The 21,537-nt window shown below is 39.3% G+C and overlaps 1 protein-coding gene across 3 annotated transcripts in view; it reads right to left on the bottom strand.

Annotated features, from left to right (window-relative positions):
• The window catches only part of TNIK (TRAF2 and NCK interacting kinase), a 412,495-nt gene that overhangs the window by 196,317 nt on the left and 194,641 nt on the right, over positions 1 to 21,537 (bottom strand). Inside the window, exon 1 of one of the 3 annotated variants that reach the window (XM_023213453.2) lies at positions 5,973 to 6,052. The exons of the other annotated variants lie outside the window; for them this stretch is intronic. The gene's annotated coding sequence lies outside the window, so the exon portion shown is untranslated. Of the gene's footprint in view, positions 1 to 5,972; positions 6,053 to 21,537 lie in introns of those variants that run through there. 3 annotated transcript variants of the gene reach the window in all.

The raw sequence follows: 21,537 nt of genomic DNA, 5'->3' as shown, positions 1-21,537 counted from the left end.
GAAAGAAAGAAAGAAAGAAAGAAAGAAAGAAAGAAAGAAAGAAAGAAAGAAAGAAAGAAAGAAGGAAAGAAAGAAAGAAAGAAAGAAAATTATCGCTTATATACGCAAAATAACTGAACTGCTGGCTTTTAATCATTAAAATATACCTTATGATATCCCAGGAACTCCTAACCAGAAAATGTGTCTTAGATTTAATAAACCACTGAGTGATAGTTATTTAAGGCCAATAATAACACAATACTTATTAACCACTGATGAGCATTCAACAGGTCACGGGCTTGAATATTGAAAAATATGTAGCAATCATACATGTGATGCTTTGAAAGATTGAATTATACCTCTTAAACATATTATTTCTGTTTTTACATTTTTAAACATAAAAAAGTCTTTTTGAGAAGAATACATTTTCGGAAACAAATTCAGAAGCCATAAAAAAAAATCTTTGGAAATAATAAATGCAGTGGAGTTAAAGGAGTAAAAATACATGGGTTCTATTTAGAATTTGATCAGTTTTCAATTTTTCAATAAGGCTCTAGGCAAATCTTTTTAGCTCTCATGGATTTCATAAAGAATAGAAATAGAAATACTTGTTATGCCTGTTTTCCCTTCCAGAACTAAAATGCAAAACAGGAGTGTCCAGATAAGGTGAGTTCTTCTGAACTCCACATTCAATGGAGTTGTCTAACCTCGACAACTCCTGCCCAGGGATTCACAACATATCATAAATACATACACTATTCCACTATTAAGGAAAAGGGTAGCCAATAAAAATTTCCGGAAAGGGCATCATTTCTGTAAGTTGAAATGGATTTCAGTGCCCTTTGGAATGTGGTCAAGTTTTTACAAACAAAGGTCTTATGAAGCAACTCTAATTTCACATAAAATGAACATAATATTTATAGTAAATTAAAAAAAAAAACCCAACACCTTCTTATCCAACTCACAAGCCACATTGTTACACAACTCCAAAAAGTACCCTTCCCATTGTTTTCTATATAAGTGGCATCTTCTGGGGTTCAACATGTTGGCAGCCCTGTTAATTAAAAGTTAAATTCATAGACGCCTTACTGAGCAGCTATTATATATAAAGCACTGTCTTCATTTCTGAGGGACCTGAGTCTTAAGTCGGTTTTATTATTGAATTATTTAAATTTCTCGCACAACAAATTTAGCTTCATTTTTAATGGATTTTACTCCTAGAGGAAGGTTTATAAAAAATACGTATTTTTATTTTTCCCTGTTTGTTCCATTTTCAGAGGTTTTCTCCAAATCAGTTATGGCCAAGATCAACTCATGGCATCTTATTTGGGGGAAGACACCAATAAAAGAAAATTTCTAATATATGTGGTCTTTAGGAAACACAATAATTAAAGAAAAATCTTGAGAAAAGAAATCCACCTTTATTAACTCATTGAGAGAGAACCATTGATGTTAGATCCAGAGTATTCTTCCCTAATTTACTTTGTAAGGTCCCCCGAGAAAAAGCTCAAGTGCAGAAAATAATTGAAGAGGATTGCAATTTTGTTTTTTTAGAGACAGAAATAAAATTTTAACTTTGTGCTTAATGCTATACTATTCTCAGGAGACAACTCGTTTACTCAAAAAAAGTCAGGATTCTAATACTTCTCAAACATACTCACTTATTCTGGGGGAAAACCCACTTTTCTCAAAGAACTTAATAAATGATAGCCAAAACGGGATTTGCTGCATTCCAATTTTATTTTGTGACTTTTCATCTGGTCACATACTATTTCTACCACGACTTTAAGTAAATATACTAAAGAAAACTATCATGTTTTTGAACTCGAAATGTAATCTATTCGCCTCTATGTTGCAAAGGTGAGATAGAAATGAACTTTATTATTGCATTTCATTAATTGACACACCCATATTTGATATACTTCACTAGAAAAATCAACTCAATAGTGATAGGATGACAACTTATGGCTTCTCTTTAAATATTTTATATTTATTGCTAAAATTATTTAAATTTAATAATTTTAATAAGGAGTATGATATCATAGGGCTTGTCGAGATTTCAACAAAAGGCTTGAAATTATTACAAGATTATGAAAAAGGAGCAAGGAAGATACAGAGAGATTTGTATAAACTTCATAACTGCTATTTTGCATTTAACTATACCAATAATGATTCATGAGCAATTTCTTCCTGGATTGCCAATACTCTTAGAACTCTTAAGAAATACAGTATTAAAGCAAATGACTGGAAAAAAGGAGTCTGAATAAAGGATGCAGTAGTTCAGACGTGTTGTACTTCTACCTCCATTGTGTATAAAGGTGCCAGTTGTGTAGGGACTTGGGCTCTACAAAACAAAGACTTTGAACTTTCACTCTTCAACACTCAACTTAGGTAAGGATGTAATTAAAACAAATTCCACCACCTAAATCAAAGTTAGAGAATTTAGAGAATCCTTTGAGCATGATCTGAAATGATTTGGTAAACAGCACAATCGGGGAAAACTGTTAAGACATACATTGCCTCAGGAATGGGCTGATAAAAAAAATACGTAATAACATACAAATACATGAATGTCACCAGAAGAGCTGATCACCTTATCATACGAAAAATAAAAGAAGCGACATTTAAACCATAATTTAAAGTTTTAAATTTTCTTATAAAGTAGATTTGTGAAGGTGATTAAAGGACCAGAGTTACCCAGGAAGGTTGGGACATCTTTTTAAGATACTTTTACAATAAAAAAAAAAAAAAAAAAATAGATCGTCAAGATTTTGGCATAATCAAGGTATTATGGTTATTCAAATGGAAGAGGGGAAGAACAGATTGATTTTTAAAATCTGTATACTAATTTTTACAGTTTATGTATTTCTTTTCTGTAGATAACTTTCCTCTGTCTAAGAATTTGCTCACTACTGAATGCCTACTCCAATACAGGTCTGAATAAAATGCTATTTTTTGCCCTCATGGAACTTATAGTCATGACTTTCTTTTGTTATACATTTTCGGTATTATGACTATTTTGATTTAAGTAAATCAATATCAAATCCTGTTGGAAATAGGAAAGAGAGAGAGAGAGAGAGAGACAGACAGACAGACAGACAGACTTGGGGGAGGGGAATAGACGAAGAACGGAAGTAGATGCTTGTGAGGGGCAGCCTTGAAAACACACAGGAAGGAAAGCAAAGAAGCCTGGAGGGTGCAGCTTCAGGTAGAGGGAAAGGAGCTATGTGTGAGTGAGCGAGGAAGAGAGAGTGCTGCAGGAGAGGGTGAGAAAGGTTGGACTGTTCTGTCATATTCCCTGAACCTAATTTGCTTAGACAGACATCATCCCAAAGCCATTCTCTAGTCAAAGAAAAACATACACCTTTGAGACAACAGTGGAAACTAAGATGGCTCCATAAGCATGAGTAATAAATTAGATCCCACTGACACTTGGGTGGAGAACCAGACCAAAAAAAAAAAAAGCCTTTATATTTACACTTCAAAAAAAAAAAAAAAAAAAAAACAGATTCTAATCACCTCAGCAAAAATAGGAGGGCTGGAAATAATAAATAGTCTATAAGATTTGTAGTTGGTAAATGAAAATTATTATTAATAGCTAATATCTACTATGTCAGGTTCTGTTATAAGCATTTTACATACATTAACTCATCATACTCATCATAGCCCATTATGCTGTTACCCTCATTTTACAGATAAGGAAATGCACAAAAAAGTTAGATGACTTGTTGAAAATATCTATTATTTAACATAGGCAGCAACTCGTTTGACTTCTGCGTTTTCTTTATTGCTTCCTTTTAGCAAACAAAAAAAAATATTTCTAACAGCTTTCACTAGATTGAAAATATTTTCAGGAGTTCACTTACAATCTTAGTCTTTCTAGCACTAGTTTTTCCCGCAAGATCTTGAGTTTTTCAGCTATCATTTCTCAAAATGGAGTTTTCGGAAGGCAGGTGGTGACCTCAGTCTAAGACATACAAAGTTTTCAGGGGCCTGGCAGCTTGAGAAGTTGATATTATGATGAACAGATGGCCAAAAGTTCCACAGAGCAACCAACTCAGACTGGGCTGAACAGAAATGGTAGCAAAGGTGGGACTTTAATTCAGTCCTAAAAGATCAGAGAATAAGATTGAGGGGAAGACAAGGAAGGACATTTCAAGCACCAAGTAAAGACACTGGCCAATGTATGAGGAAGGGCTTGAGTCTGTGTATGGCTATGACACCACGTGTGTGTAGAAAATAGCAGGATATGCAATTGGAGAAGACAAAGTCCCAATCAAGAACAGCTTCCTGTGTCACGCTAAGGAGTACTATGATAAAGAGTTTACACCTGGGAGTTACAGGATCAGACTGGATTCCAGAAAGGTTACCCTTTCACCATCTTCCCCACTCCTTCCCCACCTTCCTATCCACTACCACCCAGATCCAGGATTGTAGTTCATCTGTCCTCTACCAAGATTTGGAGACGATTAATTCAGTCAGGATCTGAAACAAAGGCTGGCAGCGAAAAAATAATAGATCCAAAGAATAAATAAGAAGTAGAATCAACAGGACATGTAGATAGCGTTCTGGTAATTGAAAGAGAAGACCTCCAGGAAGATAACATCTCTGGTGTGTACAAGCTAGGTGGGTAAGGGTGCCATTCTTTGAGACAGAAGACTCAGGGGGAAAACATGAAGAAGGCAGGAGGTAACTTCAGTGGAGGACATACAAGGTTTTCGGGGGCCTGGCAGACATCCAGACAGATGTGTCAATTAGTCCAGTGGAGAAGGCTGGGCTTCAGGAGGTCAAGTCAGTCTATGGAGACAGCAGGTTCACAGTGAACACCAAGAAAAAACAACCAGGGGGTGGGGAAAAAGAAAGTAGCAATATGACTGCAAATCAAGGAAAAGAGAAAGTTTCAGGAAGGAGGATGTGATGAGTTTCAAAAAGGAGGGTATGGTCAGAGCCAGTGCTATAGAAGACCAAGTGAAATAAAGACTAAAAAGAGCTCATTCAATCTGGCGATTATGAAGCCCCTGGGACCTTAGACAGCAATGCAGAGACATACATCAGTTTGTATAGAGTGAAGGAAAAAATGGGAGGTGACTACGTGGAGGCAAAGAGGGTAGAAAAAAGTTGCTTGGTCTGAAAAGAGATGAAACTACTCCTGAGGTCTCACTGAAGATGTCTGCATGCTGAGAGGAAAGAGGCAATTACGGGCAAGGGAGGAGACAACAGAAACAGCAGGAGGAGTCCTCTCACACAGAGGGAAAAGTCTTACATTGAGGTAGGATGAAAGAAGATAAGAAGGTGCGAAGAAGGTGAGTTTGAGAAGAGAGGCAGAGGGAGACCTGTGGGATATCTACCCAATGGGGGATACCTGTCCAATGGCTCTACTTTTTCTAAAAGACATGGAAGAAGGTCACCTGTGGAGAACAATGAAGGCAGGGGCAGTGGAAGGGAGAAGAGGAGAGAGGTGGAGATTGGGAGCAACTATTCCAGGGAACAGGAGAAGGAACTGAGCAGGTACATACAGTTGATTATTAAGCAGTGCTGGGTTGAGCTGTGCAGCCCATATGCAGAAAAATAAACAGCTAGACTGACCTGAGGGAAGGGGTCTGCAAGGTGGATATTATGGAGGAACAAAGGATAAAGGAGATAGTACATGTTGGCCAAAATTGATTAAATTAAGGAATCATGAGGCCCAAGGCTGGAGAGACAAGTTATTAAGGTTTCATAGGGACTGAGAGACTGACAAAAGACCCGAGGGCTTAGTCAACATCAAAGAACAGGTGTGTAGGGTGTGAGGGAGTACAGGCTGGAAGCGTCAAAGGCTGTGGTCTAAGACTGGGATGCTGTACATTTAAGATTTTAAAAGCAAAACAGACCTGGGTCATAAAAAGTCCAGGTTGTGAATCATAAGAGTGGGGTGTCATTCCAGGTAATAACGATACAACTATAGTATCAATATTATACCATTTTACAAGTGAGCCAAAGACTAGATGACTTACTCAACATCACAGCGGGTTAATGGCAAGGCTAAAGTTTCAATCCAAGTCTTTGCTGCCAAGTCCTATGATCTTGTCATACAAAATCGTTTGACTTGGTACCTTTTTCTTTCAACCTTTGAATAAGAAATAATAAAATGGTGATTTTGCTTTCAGACTAGGACGAAGTCATAAATGAAAGAAAACTGTAAATCTGACTTAAAATGCAAGTGACAATAACAGTTTTATTTTCAGAGCTCTGGTTATTACCCATAGTGTAGAAGCTTATGAAATTCCATTAAAGTGTATCTTTGCATAGTGTTTTCTTATTATAGAAACATTAAAAGTAACTAGCTATTGAACATGGCAACAAAAATAGTTAAGAACCACTTTATCTCATAAAACATAAATCCAGCCCCCAGTGGCACGTCTGCTATTATTTCACGATTCTGGGTCCCACTCCCTATTAAGTGCAAGGCTGTGTCAGGATGATTTAGGAAGATAAAGCAATGTTATACCACATATTTTCAACCCAGGTACCTTTAGGCATACATCCAAATGTGAATATCAGATCTGTACAAATGTAAATGGAGCTGTCATTTTCTTTGATTAAGAATCACTCAGGCTCTCCATCACCATGACTAGACAAGACAGAGTGGCCTGTTGCCAACTTAAGGGGGCTGGAGGGATGGTGCAGTGGTGTGGAAATGGCAAAGCAGGGGCCTCCTGAAGTGAGTTACTGCTCACCAGTCCTGGGCAGCCCTTAGGACATTATATATTAAGACACATAATCAAATGGAATGATGGTGGTACACACCAGCATAATTCACCTTGAATAATTCATTACAAAAAGACGAATGAACAAATGTCAAATTTGCTACCTATGATATTAGCTATTACTGTCTTTTACGATATATATTAAGTGAGGAGCCTGCAGGAAAGCATATACTTTGCACGTTCTCACATACAGTTATTCCATAGCTATTTATTTCATCCACTCTTGAGGCAAGTAGGGGCTTTCCCTGTCATTTGGAACCAATCCAACCCACCCAACCCAACCTACCAAGACTCTCGCTGTTCCTAGCTATTCTGGTTTCTTACTGAGCTAGTAACTAATAGTTTGCTTTTACTGTATATTAACTTGTCAGGCTAAGGTTGTACATGATTACTATTTAATCCCCACATTGCCCATATGAAGTAGGTGCTATTACCACCCCCATTATACTAATGAAGAGAGCAAGGCGCAGTCCCAAAGTCAGCCAGTTGGGAAGGCCAGGCTCTTAGCCATGCCCGCATGCTTCTGCCTTTGTTACTGTGCCTTTCAAATTTCACCCAACTTCTGCTCTATAGCTTGATGGCACATGTTCAGGAAGAATTCCCATTTACTTCAGTCCATACTGATTACTCCCTTCTCAGAAGGAGCTCATCCACACCTGGATGGAAGCTTTGTTTTCCGGTAATGCCAGCACCCTCTAACATTCATCGGGGAGGCCTTGAAGAGACTGACCAGTCTTGTTTGCCTGGAAAACTGGTGTTGATGGATGGGACGGCTTCTTTGCAGTAGTAAGATTTAGGTTAAATAGCTCCAGTACCTTAAAAGTTCCAAGATGTAACCTAAGCCCTAGACCCCCAAAATATTCAGAAACAGGGACTCCTAGACATCTAAATTAGGCCCTTTAAAAGTTTCATGTCCAAACCTGATAGACTTAAAAAATTAGAAATGAAGAATATTAGAGACATTCAAGTAGGAATATTAAACCCTTCCATCCTACTTCTCTAAAGTCATGCAGCTAGCTCAGAGGAAAGTTGGAACTCCAACTCCTTCAGCTGTGGGAACAACACAGGCCCTGTGGTCAGATACCTTCAGTTCTGTCACTCACTGGCTGTGTGACCATGAGGAAATCATTCAGATCTCTTTAGATCTCAGTTTCCACACTAAAACCAGAGAAATGATACTTCAGGCCATTATAAGAACTAAAATAGCTAATGTGAAAGTTTTGTTAACCGTACAGTGCTCTAAAAATGCTACAAACTTCCATTATTACTCTACATTTGGGATTCTGACTTTGATGACAGAGATTTGTTTCTATCTTGCAATCCTCTGCTGCAACAATTATCAATTGATGGTGTCCCAGACCACTGTCAAATACAGTGTACATTACTCAAAGACCCCAAATACCAAATGGTCACAATCCTAGTGTGTTATTGTGTCTGAAAGCGTTTGAGTGACCAGAGAACGACTGAAGCTGTCATCTAAATAGCAGAAGGAAAACCAGAATAACCCAACAAGAGGTATCATGTACACACACCAACCGCCAGACAGGTTAAAGGTGGGCAACATCCTATGAGAGATGAGACTAAATTAAAGCACATGTTGGAACCTGCCTGTGATCTGGGAAGAATAGCAGATACAGACAGCAGAGAACAGCAGGGACACACAATAGAGACCAGGACACAGATATGAGAACTTCCTAAAGAAGGAAGAAGGGATGAGTCCATTAAAAGATGACAATTTAGAATGTCAAGAGTACTCTGGTCTGTTCTAAAATGAGGCTGGCTACTTGTGTTGTCAGAGGCATTAGATGATGTCTGCACGTTTGGGTAATGATTTGGGATGATATGAACTGATAGCTAGGCCCAGAAGTGAGAAACAGGTACTGTCTAATAGTTATCAACCTTCCTGCCACGGTCTTGGGATGAGTTCCTCTGTCCTGGGCAAGCTGGCTGGGGCTGAAGCACAGAGCAAGGGCCATTGCAAGGTGCTCCTTATTAGGACATTTTTCATCTAACTCAGAACCACAGACTATATGCACTTAGTTGGAGCCTACATTATCAAGAACCTGTATTCCACACATACACTATTTGATGTATTAATATATATAATGTACCCAATTTTATTTAGCAAAACTAGCCAAACTTGTACTCTAAATGAATGTTGTCTCTAGGCACTAATACCATTGATGCTTAAATCATTCTGAAATTACCTACATCACATCTCTTTGAATATTGAAAAAGACTATGGCCCATCTTTGTTAAAAAGCCTATTTAATTTTTTACATTTAATGTCATTCCAAACTGGTAAGGAAGGTGAAAGATTGAGTTGGATAAAACTGTTAGAAAGTTAAAATGATAACAGACCAAAAAGAAATTTTGTGGTTTGTGTATTTCATCACCAAAAGAAAGTAGCTCCCAAATATGTAGGGCAATTGCAACAGTTTTGAAGGTAATAGGTGCAATTCTCTACTTTAAGGGAAAGGTCGTTCATTTGCATAGATAAAATCTCGTGTGTGTGTGTGTGTGTGTGTGTGTGTGTGTGTGTGATATCTCTTAACAGCCAAAACAATCTCCTATGTTACCTTCAGCCATTGTTTCCCCTCCCCTATAAACATATCTTCATGGCAAGCAGTTTGTGTGTGAGGAAACGCCTCCGTTTTCCCTATGTTCACTAGTTGGTTACAGCCTAGTGTTGGGCATACAGTAGGTACTAAATAAATGACTGACTTTTAAGCCTCAAAAGTTAACTATAGATAAGTGTTCTGAACACAAGAACTAGAAAACTCAAGCGATATGGGCAGCTGATGAAAATTAACTTATGCATTTATAAAAATGCACTTATATAGGCAGATGTAATTAAAAATGAGGGGAGGAGAAGAGAGCAATAAACAAAACCACCCCAAAAACTCAAATCATGTGCACGACATTTATCTGAAAGTGTCATATATTTCCATTTTAGAGCATTAGGAAGCTGCCTTATGATAATTCAAGGTGGGTAACATGCATATTAAAATACAGCTGTGCTATCTCTGCATTGTTCTGCACACTTAGAAGGTAAAACACTGAAGCAAACATGTGGCCTGCCAATGGGAATTAAATTAGAGTGATATTTTACATCATTGCATAGCATTGGTTCTTTGACATTCACAATGTTAACTTTGATGTAAGAAATGAGCTAGGTTAGTTTTATCTGTTTATCTGGGAAAAACTTAATCTGGGTTTTGTAAGAAAATAATGGGGTGGTGGGATGGGGAGAGCATTCGGTTCCTGGTGACACCATCTAGATCCTGAAGAACATAAAAATAAACAGCTAGGATTTCACCATGTAAGACAGGAAAAATGGGCACTTCCGAAAATTTAAATGGAGTAGGGGTGTAGAGAAGCATTTCATATTTTAGAATGTATAGTTTTGGGGGGCCAAAAGAAACCACTCTTAGTTAACTTTAAGAAATAACTAAGACCGGGCACGGTGGCTCACGCCTGTAATCCCAGCACTTTGGGAGGGTGAGACGGGGGGATCACGAGGTCAGAAGATTGAGACCATCCTGGTTAACATAGCGAAACCCCGTCTCTACCAAAAATACCAAAAAAAATTAGCCGGGCGTGGTGGCGGGCGCCTGTAGGCCCAGCTACTTGAGAGGCTGAGGGAGAAGAATCACTTAAACACAGAGGCGGAGGTTGCAGTGAGCCAAGATTGCGCCACTGCACTCCAGCCTGGGCGACAGAGGGAGACTCTGTCGCCGAAAAACAACAACAACAACAACAACAAAAACTAAAGTATCTGGAAATATTAAACCATGACTTCAAAGCTATCCCTCTTGCAGCCTCAGTGAGGTGGGAAAGGTCTCTGATTTCAGGCACCCCTCACTCTGGCTTAATTCTTTCACTCTCATCACATCTGTGATGAGGACCAACTTGCTCCTCTGTATCCCAACCCTCACTTTAAGCTTGTGACCAAATTGCTGAAGTAACCTCCTTTCTCATAGATCCATCTGAAAAAAAAAAAAAAAAAAACAAACAAACAAAAAAGAAAAGAAAAGAAATCAGAAGACATGTCCCCCCCCACCCCCGCAATTATCTCAAATGTCACGGTTAGGAAGTTTAGGCTGGATGGACCATCAAGACCCTAGGATAAATTGAAGTGACAAACATATCACCTTCTCCCAAATCCTCTCTGAACAGATCACCTTTTCACTACCCTCCCCAAGGGAAACTCTGATCAAACAAATCTAGCCACTGTTTCTGTTAAAGAGCAAAACTCACAAAATTAAAAATTCATTCTTGAAGATTGGAAAATAGCAGGAAATGCCTTCATTCTACACATTAAAACTTCCAGAGAAATCAATAAAACAAAGAATGTAACTAGCTGGCCTTCAAGAGTTTAAATAAAAACACACAACTAGCAAAATTGTGAAGTGTGTCTTTCAGGATCCATTTTTCTGGGCATGACTCAGATAACCAGCCATTTAAATCATATATAAACCATTTATTTATATTTATATTTATAAACCATTTATTTATAAATAAAAAATAGTGTTTTTAATATCTGCTCTTAAATTCTTAATTTACTCCAAAGTGCAAATAATTAATAACTACATTAAATTTCCTTTTTTCTTAAGAATGTTTATTTTAGCAAAACAGTAACTTCTAGCACTTACAGAACAACAGAACAAAGACCTTCCATAGCTCATTTATACTGATCTTAATGTAGCCTATTACTAAAGACATTTTACAGAATAAAATTACAATTAGTCTTAAAAACATAATTTGATTTTCTTAAGGACCATTCTCCAAAATCTTCTGACCCCAAAGACCCCACCACACTCTTCCTCTATCAGGCTGCTACAAGATGAAGGAAGGATGAACTAATTTACAGAATTTCAGGCTTTACCTAGACCAGTAGAGAATGCAGTTCTTAGGGTTTTAATATTTGCTCACCCTTCCCCATATAAAGCAGAGTCTCGAATATAAACCCAGATTTCCTGCCTGCAACTGTAAATTCAGTTTCTGGATATACATCACCAAGATAATCTATTAGATACAAGCATCACCCAGATGTTTTGTACTATTCATATTAATAATCCTATCAGCCTCTCCTTGGGGCAGAAAACAATGGTTATTACTGATCCAATTCCATTACCGGATGAAGACTCCCAACTACTAATACAGATACATATGCCTATCTATCCCTTTACAGCTAACATGAAAGGGCTAAATGGAAATCCTGGTGGCATAGCATTTATCCATCATTTTTGTGGTAATCTGTGGGCAGATAACACAATAGAGACTCATTCCTTTAATTCAATTTCATAATCAGAAAGAAGTGATATGCAAAATATGAGTACAGAAAAGCTATTTTCAGAAAATATGATCTGATTTTTCACAGTTTTTGAATAAGCAAAATAAATGTTATAATTTGGAGTATGGTAATGGCTTTGGGAATTGTGTTCTGAGAAGTAAAATAAAAAGGGATTTAGTATGTAGATTAATCATACGGCTTTTCCAAAGATTCAAAATTTTGAGAAAGTCATTTTTAACATATCTGAAAATCACTTAGAATTTTCAGCGCCATCCTAGCCTCTTCCCCTAATTTTGGTTCATAACCACATCTTATTTTGCTGGATTGCAACTGACTTTGAGGTTGCAATATGTTTTATCTGATGCTGATTCAATTTAGACAATAAAGGAGTGAAGTTCTTGAAAGAAACATCTGGCCAACAAAACCTGATATGAGCAGAGAAACTATTAATCATTACTCTGGGTTACAGAAAATCCCACATTCAAATAAACCGAAAAGATTCTTGAAAATCTATCCCTCTACTCCCCATTAGGAAACAGTAGATTTTTCTAAAGCTCTCTGGGTGACAAATGCTGTCTGGTTACAAGCAATGCTCCATCTTAGCTAGAGCTAAGATGGTTTCAGAATCAAACTACAAATCATTTTGAGTTTCCTGTTTTGCAAACTCCGGATACAAGCTAAAGCGATTTTTCTATTCACTACCTAGACATCACCTGCTCATCAACAGATTTTAAAACATCTTGCAGAGGCAAATTTCCAAAAAAGGTAGCCTAAGTACTTATCCACTATACCACCTCTTCAAAAGCAGCAGAGAATAAATACAAAGTTGTCTGATTAGTTAGTAGACAAAATGAATTCAAGCTGAGGTGCCTGAACACGGGCAAAGGAATGTTTTGTGCCACAGGCCCAAAGGAACAAAGCTCATTTTGCTGCACATTCTCAGGTGTCATGGTTCATATCCTGGAGTGCCTTTAGGGACCCCAGGTGTGGCTGCTGCTCAGTGTTTCAGAAACGTTCTTCTGTTTGGAAGGACATTGAAGAGCCGTAAATGCCACAACGGTTTCTCTACTTTCTAAGCCCTCTATGGTTCTGAAATTCATCCCATCTCCTTGGATTTATATTCACTGTGGGTATGGCTTAGTGGTGATGGGGGAAGAGGTCTAGTTCTCCAGGAGGAACTCAAAGGAAGGCAGTTGTATAGAACCACAGAAAGATATAGAATTATAGAATAAAGTATTCTGAGCAGCCAATAAGATGACCATTTGCTACTTTGCCACACAGAGGAAAAACAGCTCCCAACAAGGCAAAAAAAAAAAAAAAAAAAAAAAGTACCCAATCGTCCTCTTGCCTCTTTTGAGCATGGCTATTATTTTGGGGTTTTTCCAAGCCTTGTGTTTTTTCATCAATTATTTTCTTTGATTCTGATGCCTACTTCACTATGCATGGGAACAGAAAGCAAACTATTAGAAATTTTCACACTGCCAGAAATTCAACAAATGAATCTACAATTCCCAAGGCCCAGGGCCTAGAGAAATACCAGCTGAGAATTAAAATAAGGAGAAAGAGAATCTATAAAAAGGTTAATTAGCTTACGTGGTACAGTCGAGGGAGGCAGAACATTTTGCTGGGAAATAGCCAGGATGTCCCAATGGGGAGATGCAATCTTCTTAACCAAACGAGATGCCTGGGGAACTCTTTTCTACAATACTTCATAAACACTAAAAAACAAAGCCACAGACACAAAGGACAGAGTGCTGGCCATGAAGAATCATGGGGAGCTATTTCATAAACACTTTAGGAAATAAAATTTTGTCCTCCAGCCAATTTCCTCTAAGCCTCAAGGTCAGAAATAACTTTATAAAGGGTGACTAGCTGAGGAGTCATCCAATTTACTTCCTACTGACCCAAAAGAGAAGCCATTTATTACCACTGGCGGGAGTGGATGAATTCTGACCATCCCCATTCTGACTTTGGAGTTTCTTTGTGACTGCAGTAGGGCATCTGAGTTTGAGGCCAGGGATCAAAATAAACTGAATGCTCACTCAGGACAAAAGAGTAACACTGGCCTCCCCATGAAGAGAGAGTCCTCTGCACTTCCCCAGGGGTGAGTGTATGATGGTGTATTTTCAGTTTGGTATAAAAACATCAGGAGCAGAATAACTCGGCTGCTGAGAGACAGGTCTACTTCCCTAGGTCTGAACATCCTTTCCATATTTCTTTAAACTTGAAAAGCACCCACCAGGAACTGTTTACTCTGGTTTTAAAGTGGAACTGACATGACCAGTGGCTGCACAGAAACCGGCCAAGAGAACAGTGAAGTCATATGAGAAGGAGGCAGCCCTGGGCCCACTTCATTTCAAAAGAAGATTGCTCACCACTGTACGCTACTCTGCCAGGTCCTAGAGACTTTGAAGAAGCAAGGAACCATGCTGTAGAACCAGGGCAGGTAGTACTTTAGGACTGGGAATTCATCTTCCACAGGCTTAATGTAAAAAGAGGTTTAAATGATTCCATGTCACTGGCCATCATGGTAGCATGCCAATTTACTTAGCATTACAGGAGTCCAAATATCAGCTCTAACCTTACCAGACACATGACCCTGACACTTTAACCACTCTCAGCCTCAGTCTCCTCATCTGAGAATAACACCTCCCATCTCAGATAGGAGCTGGGACAGAGTCTATGTGAAATACAAAGCAGATGCTCATGACATAACAACTATTGTTGTTGCTGTAGACCTTGTTTGATAGTATTTATGCTCATCACAGTACTCTGTCCTTGTGATCTGGCTTCTCAGAATGGAAAACAACATTCTAATGACAATAAAAGCATGTAGAACATGTCAGGTACTTGGGAACCCATGCCGCTTTCAAAGTCCAGCTGGGGTTCCCACTGGCAACGAAGAGCCAAGAAAATTGCCCGCCGAGAGCCCCTTCTCTTGGGACATCAACACCCCGTACATCTTCGCCATAAACTAAGCCACACTTGATGTGACTTTCTGGAGAGCAGGCTACTCTTTCATCCTAGTTCAGATTCTGATGGCATTACACTGCCAGTGGGGATGGAATTCCACACATGTGGACAGAGACACAGCTTCTTGAAATCCCTCAATAACAAACTGCTGTTGGAATTCTGATTTCCTTGCTGATGAATCTCATTCCTGAGGTACAAGTCACAGAGCCTTTTATGGTTCCTGCATTTAGAGACTGTCCCTAGCCACTACAGACAAACACATCATCTTATGCTTAGAGACTGGTGCTTTTGTCCCTCATCTTCATTTTTCCACCACAGTGATGACTGATGCCCTGCGATCTCATGAAGAATAATGGCAGCAAAATGAAGAGCATATGTGTCATCTCTGGGAAGACACGTGGGCAGTAAAATATAGCTGTACCAAGGCTTTGTGGCCATAACTCTTAATATCTCTGTGCAATTGGAAATGATTTTTAAAAACCTTTATGATTAATATTTTATCTAGGACTCCTACCACTGTGGAGGAATAGAACAAAGAAAATGCACATCACAAAGAACCTTAGCATCAATAAGTAAGAAATCTTTAAAGAACTACACTATCTCACCCTAATGATTTCCCTACTGACCTGAATCAACTTTCAGAAAGAAAATGCAAGTAATAAAGGCCTAGGAGATGGGAGGATGACTCATTTGTTTCTCCTTCTAGCTGTTTTCTAATTCCCCTCACCTTTTTCCAGTGTCCCATGTCAATCAAAGAAAGGAAAGCCAACAGGCTCTCCTCACAACCGCCTGTAGCAACTACATAAGCCACCCACGAGACCAGTAAAGAAAAGCCAAGTCCAGGCTCCTCTTGGTCAGGGTCAGTCAAATTCCAACTTACAACAGATAAAAAAGAAGCTCTTCTGAGTCAGGCCCAATCTAGGACTTCTCTCCATTTCTTCCAGGGACACCATGCCTGGACCTGCCCTCCTTCTGCCCACTCCATCTGGTTCCCATAATTTTTCTTCCTGTTCACTTGACCCTCTAAGAAACTCTGGAAGTGGGGTTTATCCTACTAGTGAAGTATCGGCTAAGACAATTCAATGATGATAATCTCATTACAATCTCAGTAACCAATTTAATTAATTTACTCCTTGGGCTGCTCAGAAGCTCTGTCTCTCTCATGCACACACATAAAATAATCAGATGCACATGTGCATACACACACACACACAAACACGCTACTGAAATTTGACTTCTTCTTATAAATATTCATGGATCTATCAACCTTGTAGTGTGCTGTAATAATCTACATTTTGCGATTTTCCTGTGCATAGCTTACATCCCACAAAGTCAAGGGCAGTGTGTTTTATATAAGAGTGTGTGTGTATGTGTGTGTGTGTGTGTGTGTATCTGGCACATAGTGTGTGCTTTATAAATGTTGGGGGAATAAATCTCAAACCTGGACTTTACATTCAGGCGAGCGTTGACAAATAGTTGGAAGGACAGACCTGATATTTAAACATAACCTTTAACCAGAAGGCAGTCACATGAATCTTTCAAGAGCCACCCTTAGGAACCTACCCACAGCTGATGGGATAAGACTTAGGTTTTAGGGTTAAGTAAGAGTCAGCAGTTGTCTATTGGCAATTGATAACTATTCCTGAATACTCTGCCTGGTGGCCTAGAAGCTGACCCCTCCCAAGAGTCCAGTCAGGACCACTGAAGATACGAGGAGCCTCTAACACAAAGCCCTTGAACAAAGGAGGTGGAAAGGATTCCAGTGCCTTACATTTTGTTTCACCCTCATGTCGGAAAGACCTTAACACTCATAAATGGAAAGAAATAACCCAGTAGATTACTATACAAAAAGAGGGAAGAGAAAACAAATTGCATGGCTAATCTCTTGGCCAAAGGTAAAGAATTAATGGAAATTAAGGCAAAAAACTGGACAGTGGTATCCACAACTGAAAAGCACAACCTCTTATTAAGCCAGGCACTCTTTATAATATCATGGAATCATACTTCTGAACTCTGTCATTGTCTGTTTCATTGTCCTTGTCCCTCACCCAGTGCTCTTCCAGAGATCTATTACATCCCTCTTCTTGCCCTCATTCACTAAAGCCCTCAAGGTATTCATCTGTAGTGCAGAGCTTGGCTGTGGTGTGCCATATAAGAGGATGTGACAATTCTTTGCTTGTCCAATCTTTAGTTAGCCTTCTGAATCTCATCCTAGGCCTATCTATGCACTTCCTTGTAAAATCCAGTTTTAGCAAAAGAACCCTGCTAAGTCAGTTTAGTCAGAACCCCCTATCCTCAATAGCTGATCATCCCTGATATCTGATTATGTTCTTCCTCCTCCACCATGCCCCAAGTGATGTCTTATCACCCAGGCTCGTTTTTAGCAAGAGTCCTGTTAGGTTGCTTAGCCAGAATCCCCCTTAATCCTGAAGTTTCCTCTTAGTAGTTTTCTACCTGCTAACCCCCACACAGAACCTTGGCTATAAATTCCCACTTGCTCAAGCTGTATTCAAAGTTGAGGCCACTATTTCTCTCACACTGCAAGATGCTGTTGCAATGGTTCCTATGCCTCTCCCAATGGCCTTGAATAAAGTCTGCCTTACTGTGCTTTTCCCAGTGTCACTGAATAACTTTTTTCCCTAACAGATGAAAACCTGGGGAAATGGCATCCCTTCCCATCCCCACCACCTCCCCAAGACACACACACATTTTAATGAAAGCGTTAATTTCCAAGAGGGGAAGGATGTGTTGACTTGGCCAGGGCGGATGAAGAGTGACTAGGGTACAGAGGCTCCCATAATTAATAGCATCTTTGTACTATGAGTTCTGTGGAGCTAAATTGACATGCTCTTGAGAAAACAAGAGGGTTGAGCTCAGCTCACAATGGTGGCTGCACCATCTGGTTTCCAATGAGTTGTTTTTAGCTAAATTTTCAGTTAGGCTCATTAAAACCTAAGACACTTCAGTGTTTAGTTTAAACAAATGGGCTCACACAGCCCATTTTAAAAACTCAATAGAACCTTCCTTTCCTTTAATGGCTAAAATGCTTTACAAAATTCCTTGGGGTCAAATGGGATGTTTTTCCAAAGCTAGTTGTTTAAAGTTATTCCTAAGTAACTTCTCACCAGATAACGAGGGTTATTACTGAAATACTGCAAATTTTATTTTCAAATATTTTCCTAGACTAAAGGGTTATCTTATATAAAGATTTATCTTACCTTAGGTATTTAATAAAAACCTAGGACCACTAGCAATAGATTACTTAAAAGCTTATGAGTCACATTTCAAAGAGATTTTGTCTGCTTTCCTTTCTTCCTCCATCGAAACCCTACTGTGTGCAAGGATTGAGGACCTCTGCCTGGTCTCCAGCCTCAGTTTTGGTGCCACGCCTCTCCTCCCACCTTTACCCATACAAGGCTACTCTCTTGCCCTGTGTGGCTATAGCATTTTTTCCACCCTTCCATACTATGCCACATCTTTACATCTTTACTCATGTTGATTGCCTTCCCTTTTTTTGCTTAGTAAACAGACATACATATTTTATGATCGAGCCCAAGCATTACTTTCTGTGTTCAAGTCTTCCTGATATTTCTTCCCAAGCAGAATCAATTGTTTCCTCTTTTCCTTACACATAATTTTAGTCACAACTTTCCACTTACTTATTTGCATGCCTGTCTTCCCTACTAAATATCAATCTACTTTCAAACAGGAACCCCAGCAACAATAATAGTTCCTGGTAAGTAATCAAGAAATGTTTGTTGGTTGGATGGATGGATGGATGGATAAATGAGTATCATTTTCGCTAAAATCAAGGCAAATAGCCATGTCATAATTCTGAATGTAAAGAAATCTATTTTAATTTCCTGTCTTCCTGTACAGAGTATGACTTCCTTGTATAAATATGACACATTCATTCAACAATTGAGCACCCAATCCTATGGGTCATTGCTTTAGGTGGTGTGGCTACAGCAATGGGCGAGGCAGACAAAGTCCCTCTTCTAATGAAGTTTGAACAAATAAATAAATAAATGCAGACCATTTCAGATAATGATGTGTGTTATTCAGAAAATCAAATAGGAGAGAAAACACAAGGGCGGGATGGTTTGCGGGGAGGAGACACAAAACTTTGGTTTGGGTAGAAAAATCCTCTGTGAAGAGGTGACATTTGAGCTGTTTCCTGGATAACAAGATGCCAGGTTTTATGAACAACTAGGATCAAATGTGAATACTATTACTTATAACCTTTTCAATCCTAACCCAGCAGCGGGGTCAGTGGTCAGCCACTCTGGGGTCACTGGGAGCAAGATGATGACAGCAGTCTCACTCTGCTCACCTCTCCAAGGGAGTTTTCATGACTATGTTATGAACCATCCTAGAGTGAGGGCAGACTGACCTAGAGACTTACCTTCCTTTAGTTCTGTTTACAAAAACTCTCTGCTCAGTTTGATTTCACTGACCTTTTTAATAAAACAACCAGATTTAGTGTTTGCCTGTCCTCATGTACCCCTCCCATCACATCCCACCCCACCCCACTCCACCTCCTCTGTGATATCAGCCTGAATGTCATTCTTCATCACTTTCATCTGAATATTGACAGAAAGAACAAAAGGTGGTGTTTCACATCTCAATTTGTCTTGTCCCCAGAGTTCATAAATCAAACAAAAATTCTACACAGCTCCTTAAAATACTCTGAAAGATAAAAGATCAATGTCTGGAAGCAACTTTTCTCAGGCATTCGGAACAGAAGCAACAAGTGAGAAATAAAGGCGCCCATTCATAACATTGGAGTAGTTTCACCTGGCTTCTCAAGGTGAGTGGCATTTGTAAAGCTCTATGGTTAAAGCACTATGGAAAACAGTTATATTAATATACTTATGGAGAACTGCAAAAAAAATACCAGTCCATTATTTACTAAGCAGTCAGTTGCTTGCCAAAAAAAATTCTTCCCTTCTTCCTTGATGAGGGAACCTCAATTTTGTTCTAATAGCCATGCCTCAATAAAATGCCACTATTTCTGGTTCTTGTATAAATCCTGATCTATCTCAATAATCCTAGCCCTTTTGCAAGTGACTGGTTTAGGGGGGAGCGGGTGTGACCTGTATGGGTCAATGAAGTAGGAGGCAAAAATCTACTGGAGGCCTCTGGAAAATTTTCCCTGCTGATGAAACACTCATAGAAAGAGCCCTTTTCATAGTGCTGGACATTATCATGCCTGCATCTGACACATGGAACTTACAAAGCCATATTGACTGTCTAGGTAAGCCAGCCTAAAGACAAGCTAAAAGCCTTCCAACTGATAACCGCTATCATCTTGAAAAGTCACCAGGCTATTCCCAGCCTTAAAAACAAGCGAGTTGGGCTAAACTTTAAGGTCTATTCCAGTTCAAAAAGTGTGGGATTCTCACCAAGGCACCTTTTAGTGCTATTTTAGTTAGTAGAGCTAGGGTTGGCATATGTGATGCTACCTGTAAAAAACTCTGCCAGGTGACCAGAGACTCATGGGGAGTTTTGTTCATAGGAGGATATGAATTGGGATTTGTACACCCAAAGGCTTTCAAATTTAACTTTTGGAATAAATCAAGAATCAGAGCAGGTTAAGGAAGGGCATTAGGAGAAGTAAGACGTTTATACTGACTGTGCCAGACTGCAACTCTGTCAACAGAGAGGAACAATTTTGAGAGGAAAAAAAGGGAGGGGGTTTTCAAATTTCAATGATGTTGCCTTTTTTAAAATCTCTATTTATTCATTTATCCATTCGACAAATTTTTATGGAATACCTACAATTCGGCAGGCAATGTCTATATGCAATGATGTATAAAACATACAATTCTTTTCCTAAAGGAGTGAATAGTAAGTTCAGTGAAGGTCACAGAAAAGTAAAAATATATTACAGTATTTCTGACAAGATCCATTATTAGAAGAAAGCCCAAAGGAGTATGGGAGGCCAGCCAGGTAAGGGGGCTTACCCTAGGATGGAGCAAGTGGTGCAGGAAAGGCTTCCTATGGAAGCAACCCTTAAACTGAGACTTGGAGGAGGTTATGGAGGGCAGGGCAGGAAGAGGCCTGGCACACTGGTAGGAACACAAATGTTTTAATAAGGCTGGAGTATTGGGTGTGAGGCAGGAAGCTGTAAAGCTAGAGAGGTAAAAGTTGGGACCAGGTCACTTGAGACACTGAGACATGCTAAAGAGTTTGTGAGATGATAGATAGATAGATAGATAGATAGATAGATAGATAGATAGATAGATAGATAAAGAAAGAGAGAGAGTTTTGGTCTTGCTGCACAGGCTGGAGTGCAATGGCGCTATCTCAGCTCACCTCAACCTCTGCCTCATGCGTTCAAGTGATTCTCCTGCCTCAGCCTCCTGAGGAACTGGGATTACAGGCATGCACCACCACACCTGACTAATTTTGTATTTTTAGTAGAGACGGGGTTTCTCCATGTTGGTCAGGCTGATCAGCACTTGGGAGCAGTGTGAAACAGAAGGAAATCTGTCTGCAGGTGCTTTCTGAGGGCCCCATCCCGGGTTCCCTCACACTCTC

This window comes from Piliocolobus tephrosceles, chromosome 2 (genome assembly GCF_002776525.5).
Source record: "Piliocolobus tephrosceles isolate RC106 chromosome 2, ASM277652v3, whole genome shotgun sequence".
Lineage (NCBI taxonomy): Eukaryota > Metazoa > Chordata > Mammalia > Primates > Cercopithecidae > Piliocolobus > Piliocolobus tephrosceles.
This window is presented reverse-complemented; position numbering and strand designations above follow the sequence as displayed.